Below are 12,435 nucleotides of genomic sequence, written 5' to 3'. Positions count from 1 at the left end.
TATTATTATTTTATCTCTCTTAAGTGTAATATTAATGTAAATGAATGTGTTGTTGAATTGTATTTTTATCATTTCATTTGTTTTATGTGAATTTGTGAGATGTTAGAATACAGAAAAAGTGTTTTTTCTGCAATGCAGTAATTTATTGAAGTTTTTAAGTGTAGGTTATAATGAGTCAATCAAGGTATTTCAGTGACTGTACAGAGCATTTGAATATTTAATTAGGTCATTTAGTTTATTATCAGTCGTTTGCTTGTTGAGCAGTTGGCCGTTATATTCCAACACGGCGTCGCTCTTCACTTTACAGCTTCAGCAGTGCAATCGTGGGTTTATCCCTGCTGCTAACACTGTTCCAGAGCTATCAGGGTTTAACCAATAAACTTAAAGGTTAAATGCAATGGGAAAATTGCACAAGTTTACTAGGTTTAATAGGCCTTATCTTTTAAACCCACAAAGATAACCAGTTTGAGGCGGACAGAATCACTGGAATATTCAATTACGCCACACAACCGTCAATCTGACATAAGGACTTGGTTTGGCTACAAACTGCTAAAGCAGATTTAACACAAGTACGCAAACGGGACTGGGGAGAGATCAGAAAGTATTGAATTATAATTATTTGTTTAGTTAGTGTTCCAGGTGTAGTAAATCACAAGGTTTTCAGTCTTACCGTTCATGAAACCCTCGTCATCTGAGCTGTCTCCGGCCAGAGGAATGAAAGAATAAAACCCCTCAGAATTTCACCTGCAACACAACAGCAAAACAACAAAGAAATCGGTTACATTTTAGAATTGGAACTGTTTGTCCTATTTCTGTTTGGAGTTAATGTCCAGTCCACTGATGTAAAAGCTGATACTGAAGCCAGTTTGTGCCACGGAGTGAAAAAACAATGTAATTGCAACTTGACTTACAATTTAGACTGATTTTTTTAAATTCCAAGTTCCAGATAGTTTCTTTAGTAGATGACTTACATCAGTGACAGTCAGTTCAGTTTAAACTATGTGTTGTGTTGCAGTTCCTCAGAAAAATGCCAGCGAACTGGAGAGTAATTCTTTCATGTTTTACTTGCCAAAGACAACTTTTCCTTGCATTAGGCTTGGCACATGTCGATTTTAGACTTGCTTTGCTGCTGTTGTTTGCACTTATTCTCATCAAAGCAGGACCGTGTCTTTAATCACGTCAAATAATCACATCTCATGTACCCTTGAGTTTCCTGCCCGACTATACGTCCATCCCTCAGGTCTCATTTTTATTGGCATCCTATTACGTGATGTGTAAACAGCAGTCTGTCTTGTGTGAGCAGTGTAAGCAGGCGTCCGTGTGCTTCAGTACAGTAGCTGGTCTGGCCACATGACGGCTGATGACTGACCGGATGATCGATGGACTGATTAGATTTGGGAACTCCACACACACTGACAGACCTGAGCAATCAGTCTCCAAGGACAATGAGATAAAACAGCATTAAACAAAGTCCTTTCCACACTCTCGTTCAGTGTTTTCTCATGTGAGTCCCCGGAGCTTAGCGTTTTATTTAGATTCACTGCTAATTATGCAGATGGATCTGTTTACTCTTCAGATCAAAGTTTCTCCCCTCTGTGTTATTCACAGATCTAAACAGTCCTTTCATTAGCACGGCCAACAAAGACTTTAGCACCGCCCACTTAGAAAACTCATTAATTAGTGTGCATAATGAGTTTAGAGTTAAAGCGATTTCGAGTTAAATCCGCCATGCTAACAGACTCCTGTCTGAAGTAATTCCGCTTCCACCTGGAGTCACGTCAGTGGCCTCAAACTTGGAATTGAGTAAATATACACGTCTGACTTGATGAAGGTCAGAGATTATACTGTATTATTCCGAAGGCAGAATTCAGAGGCAAATAATTGGCACTCTGCATACGCGTCAGTCTGAACTGTACTGGCAGCACTGCACTTGATGCTGAACTGGAGTGCACCATCGCACCATTGATTTTGACTAATTATGCCTATGGTGTTTATTTTCTTGATCATTCAATGTGCAACACGTTCTCACTCACAACTCGTCACATATTGATGCTTGCTCAGGACCTCTTGGCATCCCTTTTTGATGCTCAGGGTACCCCTTTAGCATCACTGTTGGACGTGCAGGGTCCTCCATTTCTTTTAGTTGCTTGCACTATGCATTGCATTTAATGGGTTGCATGTGTTTGCAAAACTAGAAATCATTTCACATAAATGTATACTTTCATAGATATTTTGGAGCACCCAAGCCCACCCCTACCCTAAACCTACCAACTTCTGAACAATATAAAACACACAACAGGCAAATAAAAGTACAGTGACCGGTATTTATTGCAAAAACTGACCGTAAAAAGCAGAATAAAAGTATTACAAAACAGTTGCATTCCAAGTCCTCCGATATCTTTATGCGAAGAACAGAGTAAACCGTTAGGTTTTTAATTGCTGAAAATTATCATTTTTTTAAATTTGTGCACAAACTGCACAGGAAGAGTTTCACACCGGATAGAGACGACGGTTGTGTCTGTTCCTCTCAGAACTCAATCATTTTGCCTCAGAAGACTGGGGATATTAATACCTTTTAAACAAATCATGACTGTACCTGCCTGTTACATCCTGTGTTTTATACTGACCAATGGTTAGGTTTAGGGGCAGAGTTATGAGCTCATAAATGTGTAAATAGTGTAATGTAAAAAAAATGTTTTGACAGTTTACATTGAAAAAAAAAAATAATACATAAAAAAACAACACACACCCCACCATATATGCAATAATGGCAAATTTATTACACAATATTGTCATTTAATCATGCCGATAAAATTCCCAATGCCTTTCGCGTCAGCATATTGATGCCATATTGATTTCTAATCACACGTTTATATTAAATTGATTAATAATAACATACGAACCATCCTTCATTATATAGGCGTATAGCCTATTCTGCATAAAGCTTATGATTATGAATGCGTTAGGGGAAAAGAAAACACAATAATTATTTGTTAATAAACTAGTGCTTTCTCCTCAGTCAGTGTCGGCTGAAAAAATGCCAACGCTGCACTCGCCATCTCCACATGAACGTCTTTAATAGAGTAATGTACCTTTTCATTCCGACTGCGTAATCAGAGATTTTTTTTCAGTTGTTTAATTTAATATAGGCTTCATTTTAAGTGTTCTACGGATTTCTTTGTGAGGAAAGTAGCTGGTTCCCTGCTGTGACGCGCTCCATTTCACGGAGGCAGCAGAAAGCACAACCTCTCTGTTTTACAAAAGCACAACCTTTTGGTGTTATCGTGAGTATACGTAATTCAGAAAAAGTTCTTTCCGCAGGTAAAAGAAATGCAAAGGATTGCGCGGGCGCCTCCATGCCATGCGTTAAGCGCGATAGTGCACATACAGTGCATATTCATCTAAAAGAAGCAGCGGTGGGGATGCCTGAAACAGGACCGGGAATGTGGAACAATGGCGAATTCTCTCTATTTTTTTGTCTTCCTTTCTATATTGTTTCATTGTTTCCAAAATACTAGCCTTTTTACTTCGTACATGAACAAGTACTTACAGATAAAACTTATCTTACACACAACCACGTTTACAGAATAATTGCCTTTATTTTTGTTAAATACAGTTCTTAATACAACATATTTTACCATTTATACATCAAGTATATGTGAACTTTTACACTGCTTAATTTGGGTAAAAACGCCTATTATGTTAAAAAGCTTATTCTGGCCAGTGTAAATGCAACATGCTATGTTTTCTATATTCTTTCTTTCTTTCTTTCTTTCTTTCTTTCTTTCTTTCTTTTTGTCGGCAAATAATATCCTGCAGATTGTGCAAATTGTAGGCCTATGTAAACTCATGTTGCGAATAAAGTGTAAATTAAATTAAAAGTCAAGTGTCTATTGCGACATTTTTTTCATTGTCGGTGGCCGTCTTGAGGATATATATATATTTTTTTTTTTTTTTTTTTTTTTTGCCATTCAGCCTAGTGATATCACTCAAAGCAAGCATAAACAATGAGAATAGCAAAAGTCCTAATAGCGAGCCTTGTGGCACACCATAATTTACCACTGTACGATCAGACATCTGTTAATTTTAACAAAGTTTAAGTAAAACGTTTAGAAACCAAGCATATCTGACAATCATAAGTCAGTATAAGGTATAAGGAAAATCATAAGTCAGTAAATAGAGAGGAAAGGTGGGAGACATGGGTGGATCACTTGCATTTTGAGTTTTTTTTTTTTTTTTTATATTCTGGTGCTAGCAAATATATTCCAGTTCAGTTTATTTATGACGCATTTGTTTATATTACCCACTTTTTTTATTTTTAATAAAAACAAATACAATGATGCAATGAAATAATAATAATAATAATAAAATCACCTAAAGCAAGCATGAACAAGGAGAACAGCAAAGGTCCTGATAGCACAAAGACCTGTGGCACACCATAATTTACCACTGTAAGATCAGATGTTTGGACATTTATATAAACAAAGTGGTATCTATTTGAAGTCTGGGATTTGAAACTTATTTGACATCTGGGCAGACAGACAGGTAAATCAAAGGTCAGTGGTTGGGTCACAATAGGTGAGAGATGTTTTTCTAGTTTTTATATGATGCAGATTTTTAAAAACAAAATAAGTAAATGTTATATTTCCTTGACAATATTGTATCAGTGATTCACCATCTGATACACAACTCTACTATAGTACTGCCTCAGTAGGCTTTTTAATTGTAAGCCATTTAGAGAAGTGTGATAAGTGCTGCGTCATCTGAAGAAGTCTTTCAGAAATGCTTTGTCTTTGACCAGGCAACACCTCGCATCTGGTTCAGTTTTTGGTTCCGCTCACATTTTGAGTATTATAGCACATGACGGTAAAAGTATTTAATTTCACAACAGCCAAATGGTTGCAGAATTTATCACCAAGAGTTTTTTCCCCCCTCTTCAGATCTCTGTGTTGAGTGGAAACTCTTTGATGGCGAATAATTTCTGTCCTCAAACGCTTCACTTTTGTGTGCTAATTTTGGCCCTGCTGCTAATTAACAGCTCTGTGCTGAAGAGTTTGAGCTTGCAGCCGCACAAACTGTTCCCTGCTGTGTGCGTGCGTGTGTGTGTGTGTGTGCGTACCTGCCTTCATGCACACACACACACACACACGCAGGTTTGACACCATTCTGTCAGAGCGCTGTGAGAGCGAAGCTCACTGTTTCTCAAATGAGCAGAGCACAAACGAACCAACAGGAAACGGTTTCCATCACGGAATCATTTCGAACTGTCTTTCTCTCTCTCTTCCTGTCTGTCTGTCTTCAGAAACAGCTGTCTGGGTGTCGTACGGCTGTCTGGTCCCTGCCGCGATGGTTCCTGACTATTGAAAAGCTCTCGGTTAATTAACGTGTTCTGTATTAATTCAGACATCCACACAGCGTCATTATTCACAGGAGACGTGTTATACATTTGCACGGTACTCTGTGTCTCGGTGATTTAACTACATTTCCAGAGTTTTCACTGGTGTGTGTGTGTGCGTTTGGCTCACGGCTGCGTCTCCCTGTGTCTATATTTAGTGTGAGTGCGATTGGAGTCTGTTGGATGTTTATTCGAGATGAAATTGAGAGCAGGTGACAGCGAGCGTGTGGGACGATCTCACGGGACTCAATGTGACGCGTACGACTGCTGATACGCTAAAGCTTCAATCACTGCTGAGATTTCACACTGCCAGTGTTCATCTGTCTGCCTGCATTATCTCACTGTCTTTCTCTTGCTCTATCTATCTATCTATCTATCTATCTTTCATCTATCTATATCAGTTGTTCTATTGTTTTGTGTTCTTTGTATCTGTTTTTCTTCATGGATGAATGAGATAAAAATGGTAGAAAGGCATTTTTAGGTCATGCAAATGTAGTAGAGCTCCACTATGCCCCCCCCCCCCCCCCCCACACACACACACACACACACACACACACACAAAGCTCATTGTAAGTGAATTAATTTGGTGATCTCTCGCTGTGTTTAAGTGGGGCAGACAGCAGGGGAGGAGAAAAGAGCAATATTCATAAATCTACCACAGAACGACAGACAGAGAGAGAGACAGCTGGAGGAAATATGGCCAAAAATGGAAATAATGGTCTACATAAAAAGAGGAAAAAGATGAATTAAAGAGCGGGGCGTGTGAAAGAGCAGATGAAACGAGAGAATGAAGAGGCTGTGCGAGAGATTCGCCGACGCGCCGCTAGTGTGCGCTGTTCAACCGGTAATGACACACAGACCCTGACCCATTTACACACACACACAGAGCTGTGACCCCAAGAGCATTATGGGAATTGTAGTTCTCATGCACTGAACTGAGCTGATGGTCTCTGTTACTGATATGAACTGCAAGATTACATCATCAGACAAACCAACACAACGAGCATCGCTCAAACACACACACACTGAAAGCATTGCAGACAGACGGTGATTTAAAAGACAAACGTCTCTGAGGCTCAGGGCGGTGTTCTGGGAACAAACATCAAACCTGAGCCGTATAGTGAACGACACCTGTCTCACACACACTGTAAACCCTGAAAGAAGAGGAAACGTGTCTCCGTTTGGCCTTCAGCAGCTCACTCTGTGTGTGTGTGTGCGTGAATGTTGTTTATGTTCTTATTAAGGCTCTATTTTGAGAGTGTAATATATTCAGCGTCTCCAGAGCTTTTCCTGTTTCCAGCAGAATTTCACTCAAGCACACCATTAACTTCCAGAGCTGCAACTCAATAACTATACAAGCGCTCAGACAGAGTGTGTGTGTGTGTGTGTGTGTGTGTGTGTGTGTCGTACATCAGACGGGCTGCAGTCGTACCGCTGAAGGTTTGAAGATGTTGAAGTCATGTAAATAAAGCGCGAGTGTGTTCAGGTGTGCGACTGTACGTGCGTTTGTTTGTAATGAAATTCAAATCACGGCTTTATGCATGAAATAATAAGTGTGTGGAATTTAAACACGTCTAAAAATAGAGGAGAGACTTGACTCCCGTCTGTCGCACTCAGAGACAGCTCTGCAGCGGCACGACAGACACACAGACAGACTCACAGCGTGAATACAGATTGAAATGATGAAAACTTTCTGAAATCGCTTACGCTTACGTGGAGAAAGAAATGAGTGTTAAACGCTCATGCGAGATCTTTGCCTTTCTTTCATTCACAATTTTCTCTCAGTTAAACTTCACTAATCAGCGCAGGAACGAGATCCGAAGAAGCCATTATCATACTTCACTTTCTCTGAAGAGCTTTATAGGTCATTATAATGAGCTTCCAAGTCCTTCCACAAAATCTCAGATTTAAGGACAAGGGCCTCATTTTAATAATGAAACAGTTACTAAAGCCCCGCCCCCTGTTGTAGGCCCCGCCCCTAACTTAAATACAGTCACATGTGCTACTCTCAGACTTATTTTAAGTAACAGATAACAAGTGTACATAGTCATGTGGCCTCTGACATTTACCCATCAATTACAGCACCTCCTCTTTATATGTGACCCTGGAGCACAAAACCAGTCATAAGTATCACGGGTATATTTGTAACAATAGCCAACAATACATTGTTTGGGTCAAAATTATAGATTGTTCTTTTATGCCAACAGTCATGAGGATATTAAGTAAAGATCATGTTCCATGAAGATATTTTGTAAATATGCATTGCTAAGAACTTCATTTGGATAAAACTTAATGGCGATTTTCTAAATATTTAGATTTTTTTTGCACCCTCAGATTCCAGATTTTCAAATAGTTGCATCTCAGCCAAATATCGTCCTGTCCTAACAAACCACACATCAATGGAAAGCTTATTTAAATCACTTTCAAAAAATTGACCCATTGTGGTTTTGTGGTCCAGGGTCACATATGCTAACGTTAAAGTAAACATTTATTTTATTTCAAGTGAAAAGTAAGTAAGTAAGTATTAAATTATGATTTTATAAAGTCCTTCTTTTTTATAAAGTACCTGCTTTAGCACTGGCAAGTGAAGCACGTCAGTGAATGAATGAAACGTCAGTTTTGTGTTTTTCTCTGGTAGCACATTACCTATATTTATGTTTTCAGTTCGAATGGACATCTTACATAGTATTAACGTTTGTCAATCTAAAACAGTCATTGTTCATTAACAACTGGTAGCCATGTTCTTTTTTTTTGGTTGGGGTCATGCATGTGCAGCTAACCCTAACCCTGACTATATTAACCCTATCTGAAACTTGCTCACTTGCATAAAATTGCTGGATAAACTTTTTTGCAGTAAACGGCGATGTGTTATTCACACAAGCAGCACATTTCTGTGTTTTACACATAAATCCACCTCCAACATCACCACAATGCCTGTTTTCACACAACTCCGTTCCCATGGCAGGTCTCTTTTCACATCGTGTTCTTTGGCTCTGTCGACGTAAGTACTAGCAGCAGCTGGTTAGCGCTGTAACTAGATAACCACTCAGGACGAGAGGACAGAAAAGTGAGTGTTGTTCACTTCAGTGGTTTGTTTGTATTTTTGTCCATTCGCTTTGGCTCAACTTTGATGTTCACAAAAGTTCCAGTTTAAAAACTCTCTGATGGCATTTCCTGGAAATTACATTCAACCAACCAGTGTTGTGGGTAACGCATTACAAGTAACTTGAGTTATGTAATCAGATTACTTTTTTTAAGTAACTAGTAATGAATTACTTTTTAGTTTACAATAAAATATCTGAGTTACTTTTTTCAAATAAGTAACTCCAGTTGCTTTTTTTTCCCATTTATTGATTGACAGGTCTCCTGTCCCCATGTTGAGAGATATCGGGAGTAAGATATTACTGAAGTTGTAGAATAAATGTGAACATGAATTAATTCATCTTACTCACAAAAAAAGAATATTACTTAAAATGAATAAAAACACTGAAATTTGTGCTTCTTTTTATTGCTGAAGTCTGCTGAACTGTCTTCTTCTGCGTTCTACTGTACAGACGTGAATTTACTTTTCCTTCAGCCTGAGGCTTATTCATTTCACTTTTGGTGTGGAAGGGCTTTTATGTTTGCCAAAATAGAGCTTGTTTTATATTAAAAACAGATTTAAAAAAGTAACGCAAAAGTAACATAACGCATTACTTAAAAAGTAACTAAGTAATGTAATTAGTAACGCAATATTGTAATATATTACTTTTAAAATTAACTTTCCCCAACACTGCAACCAACTGCATATATATATATATATATATATATAAAGCAGCAGCAGAAACATCAATGGATTTGGTGAGTTCTGGGATGTTTTGTGGTCATTCTGTTTGATCAAAAGACAGTCTGGTATTGTCAACATTTCAAAAGATGAATAAAATATGACTATGAAAAGTCCTCATATAAGCGAGCTGTCAAACCCTCGCTGAGCGATAACTCACTTTAGCTCATTATGAACATCCACTGACATTTGAACTTGTCGTGGTGTAAATATCAAGTTAAAATGAATAAAGTTTGTATCGGAGTTTGACCGGAGCAGATTTATGAAGGTCTGATGAACCTTTTTATGGAAATACTTGCTTAAAATATAACACATGCATACTCATTTTTAAAAACTTTCACAGTTCAAAAGGTTCTGCGGGAGAGGAGTGACCCAGAAACAAAAGACTTAAATTAGTCAGCCGGAGAGCAGAAACACACTGCCTTGATCTAACGATCGCAAGTGATTTCAAACGAGTCAAATCCAACACAGCCTGCACATGTAAAACATTAGTGAAAAACGGTTTTATTTCAAGCCAACAAGAGAGGCTGGAGCAGCTGTGTGAGACGTCAAAAATAGTAACGGACTGCTTCGTCCGTACAAACTCTGTTCTGCAACTAAACGTCCGGATCACACACGATCTGCGAACAGGCGAAGGCTGCAAGTCGAGTGTCATTGCCGGTTAATCGGTTGCGTCGCTTTCGGCAAAACGGATATTTCACACTGTGCGTACGCCAGCAGGTGCAGAAACGACCTGATTTGAAAGTTAGAGACAAAGACAACAGCATTGGAGAGGAAATCATATCAACGACCTCGGAAAAACACTGAAAACGCAAGCGATCAGGACAGCGTCTGTGTCTCAAGGATTCACTGTTCTTCAGAGATAAATCTGAATAAACTCACTTCATAAACATTCACCTTCATTTGTCCCGCACACACTCCCTCTCTCTCTGTTTTATTTCCTGCTCTGCTGCTCGTTCTCTTTTCTTTTCATGTCCTCCTCGTCTCCGTCTGTTTATCCGTCAGATCGTCTCAACAGCTCTCCAATTAGTTAACAGGGAAAATCTGACTGGTTTGAGACTTTCAGACTCGACGACCGATACGGTATCTGCAATTCAGATGTGAGGAGATTTAACAAAAGAAACAGACCGATGGGCAGATAGATAGATAGATAGATAGATAGATAGATAGATAGATAGATAGATAGATAGATATGGATGGTGTTTAATGCATTCAGATCAGAGGTTCAGATCCTCAGGAGTGAATCATTATTGATTTGTGAACTAAGTGAAGCTTCCCGTGTTTATTAGCCGCCGTTCTGCCTGAACTCTGCCTCGCATCCCTTTGTTCTCCACACACGCGCAGCTTCCTTTGTTGTTTCGAGCAGATTCGTCTCAAGCGGTTGTAGTTTTGCTCTGCTGAGTTTATGTTCTGTATGTCCGTCCTCTGTCTCCGATTAGTGCTGAGAGAACAAACATTACACACCAGAGCTTCATAACAATCCTCCTTCTATATTTAACAAAAACGTGTTCGCTGTTTGGACAGATGCTTAAATGCACATCCACCTTCTCATCCAAAATCTCTCTCCGTCGTGCCGTGATCTCACGTCGGTTAAGCGAGTTTTCGGGAGTTTGTTGGTAAACGATTCAGCTGTGGGAGTTTTGTGAGAATCGATATTTCTCAGAGGAGCCAGTTACTTTATTTTCTCCTTTAATCTCTTTTTAGAGCTCAGCTAATCTCTCTCGGTCCGCCGCGTGCGTCCAGGTGAGCGTGCTGATCTTAGCAGATCGCTTTCATGTTTCAGCTCATTCTCTTCGGGAGATTCAGTTAGTCAGTGCCGGTCTGATCAGAAACCCTGGCAGCAGAACTGAGCAAACACGAACAAAGACGGAGGATTTCTAATCACGTACTTTAGGGATCCGGCTCCAGCCAAGGAACTGCTATCGAGATGAACGGGAACGCCAATCTCCAGGTGTTCCGGACCTCACTGGCTCCATCGACACAGCAGATTCCCATGACGGGGACCAACATATGTCGGGGACCAGCAACGCTGAGACGTCTCCAATATGTCTCATCAGCATTTTGCATCTTCCTGCAGGTCATCAGTTGATTCATATGTGTCCGTTTTCTCCTCAGGGATTTCAGGATAAACATCTGGGACAAAGCTGATGGTTAGATGAAACATACGGCCTCCGTCGAGTCTCCTGAGCAATGAAAGAGCAGTACATGTTCCTCCGGGTCTCTGTCTCTCCCTGGCGTCTGTCTCTCAGCTACCTGTCCCGCTAATTGGCCGCTTATGTGTTTTGTGTGCGTTATTTTAAGTCGTTTAGGTAAGAACACGTCTGTTAAGATCATAATTAGTTTCTGCTCGAGGGAGATCTTCACTTCAGATTTCTCTTTATTCTAATTTTTCAAGCTGGAAAAGCAGCAGATGGCAACTGATCCAGATACGGCTGCTTCGCTCTGACAATCCTTTTGGTGTCCCGTTCCTGTGCAGAGAGTCCGAACCCTGGTTATTACCGCTAACTCAAGTTGAAAGCTGAGTTAAAATGTTGCATTGCAGCTTCATGAAGTAATTTAACTTGTAGCACTAAAATAAATAACTGAACATTATTTTAAACTGAGATAATGAAATAAATGAACCCTAAATAGTAATATTTAATAGCTCACACAAAAATGAAAATGTGCTCACCATCAGGCCATCCAAGATGTCATTTGTTTCTTCATCAGATTGTAGAAATGTGTCATTCCATCACCGTCTCACCAATGGATCCTCTGTAGTGAATGGGTGCCGTCAGAACGAGAGTCCAAACAGCTGATAAAAACATCACAATAATCCACCAGTAATCCACACCACTCCAGTCCATCAGTGAACATCTTGAGAAGACAAAAGCTGAAACAATCTCCATCTCCCGTTGTCTCTTACATCAAAATCCAGCCACATATGTGACCCTGGACCACAAAACCGGTCAAATTTTCAAAATTGAGATTTATACATCATCTGAAAGCTGAATAAATAAGCTGTTTGTTTTTTTAGGATGGGATAATATTTGGTCGAGATACAACTATTTGAACATATGGAATCTGAGGGTGAAAAAAATCTAAATATTGAGAAAAATCACTTTTAAAGTTGTCCAAATGAAGTTCCTAATAATGCATATTGCTAATCAAAAATTAAGTTTTGATATATTTACAGTAGGAATTTTGCAAAATATCTCCATGGAACATGATTTTTACT

At 39.3% G+C, this 12,435-nt stretch overlaps 1 protein-coding gene across 41 annotated transcripts in view; it reads right to left on the bottom strand.

Annotated features, from left to right (window-relative positions):
- The window catches only part of LOC127168251 (receptor-type tyrosine-protein phosphatase delta), a 311,712-nt gene that overhangs the window by 216,912 nt on the left and 82,365 nt on the right, over positions 1 to 12,435 (bottom strand). For all 41 annotated transcript variants that reach the window (XM_051114908.1, XM_051114921.1, XM_051114911.1 and 38 more), the window contains exon 4: positions 671 to 744. The gene's annotated coding sequence lies outside the window, so the exon portion shown is untranslated. The remainder of the gene's footprint in view (positions 1 to 670; positions 745 to 12,435) is intronic.

The sequence above is a fragment of the Labeo rohita genome, chromosome 7 (assembly GCF_022985175.1).
Source record: "Labeo rohita strain BAU-BD-2019 chromosome 7, IGBB_LRoh.1.0, whole genome shotgun sequence".
In the NCBI taxonomy this organism is placed as follows: Eukaryota; Metazoa; Chordata; class Actinopteri; order Cypriniformes; family Cyprinidae; genus Labeo; species Labeo rohita.
Note: the sequence above shows the minus strand (reverse complement) of the source record. Positions and strands in the feature narration are given on the sequence as shown.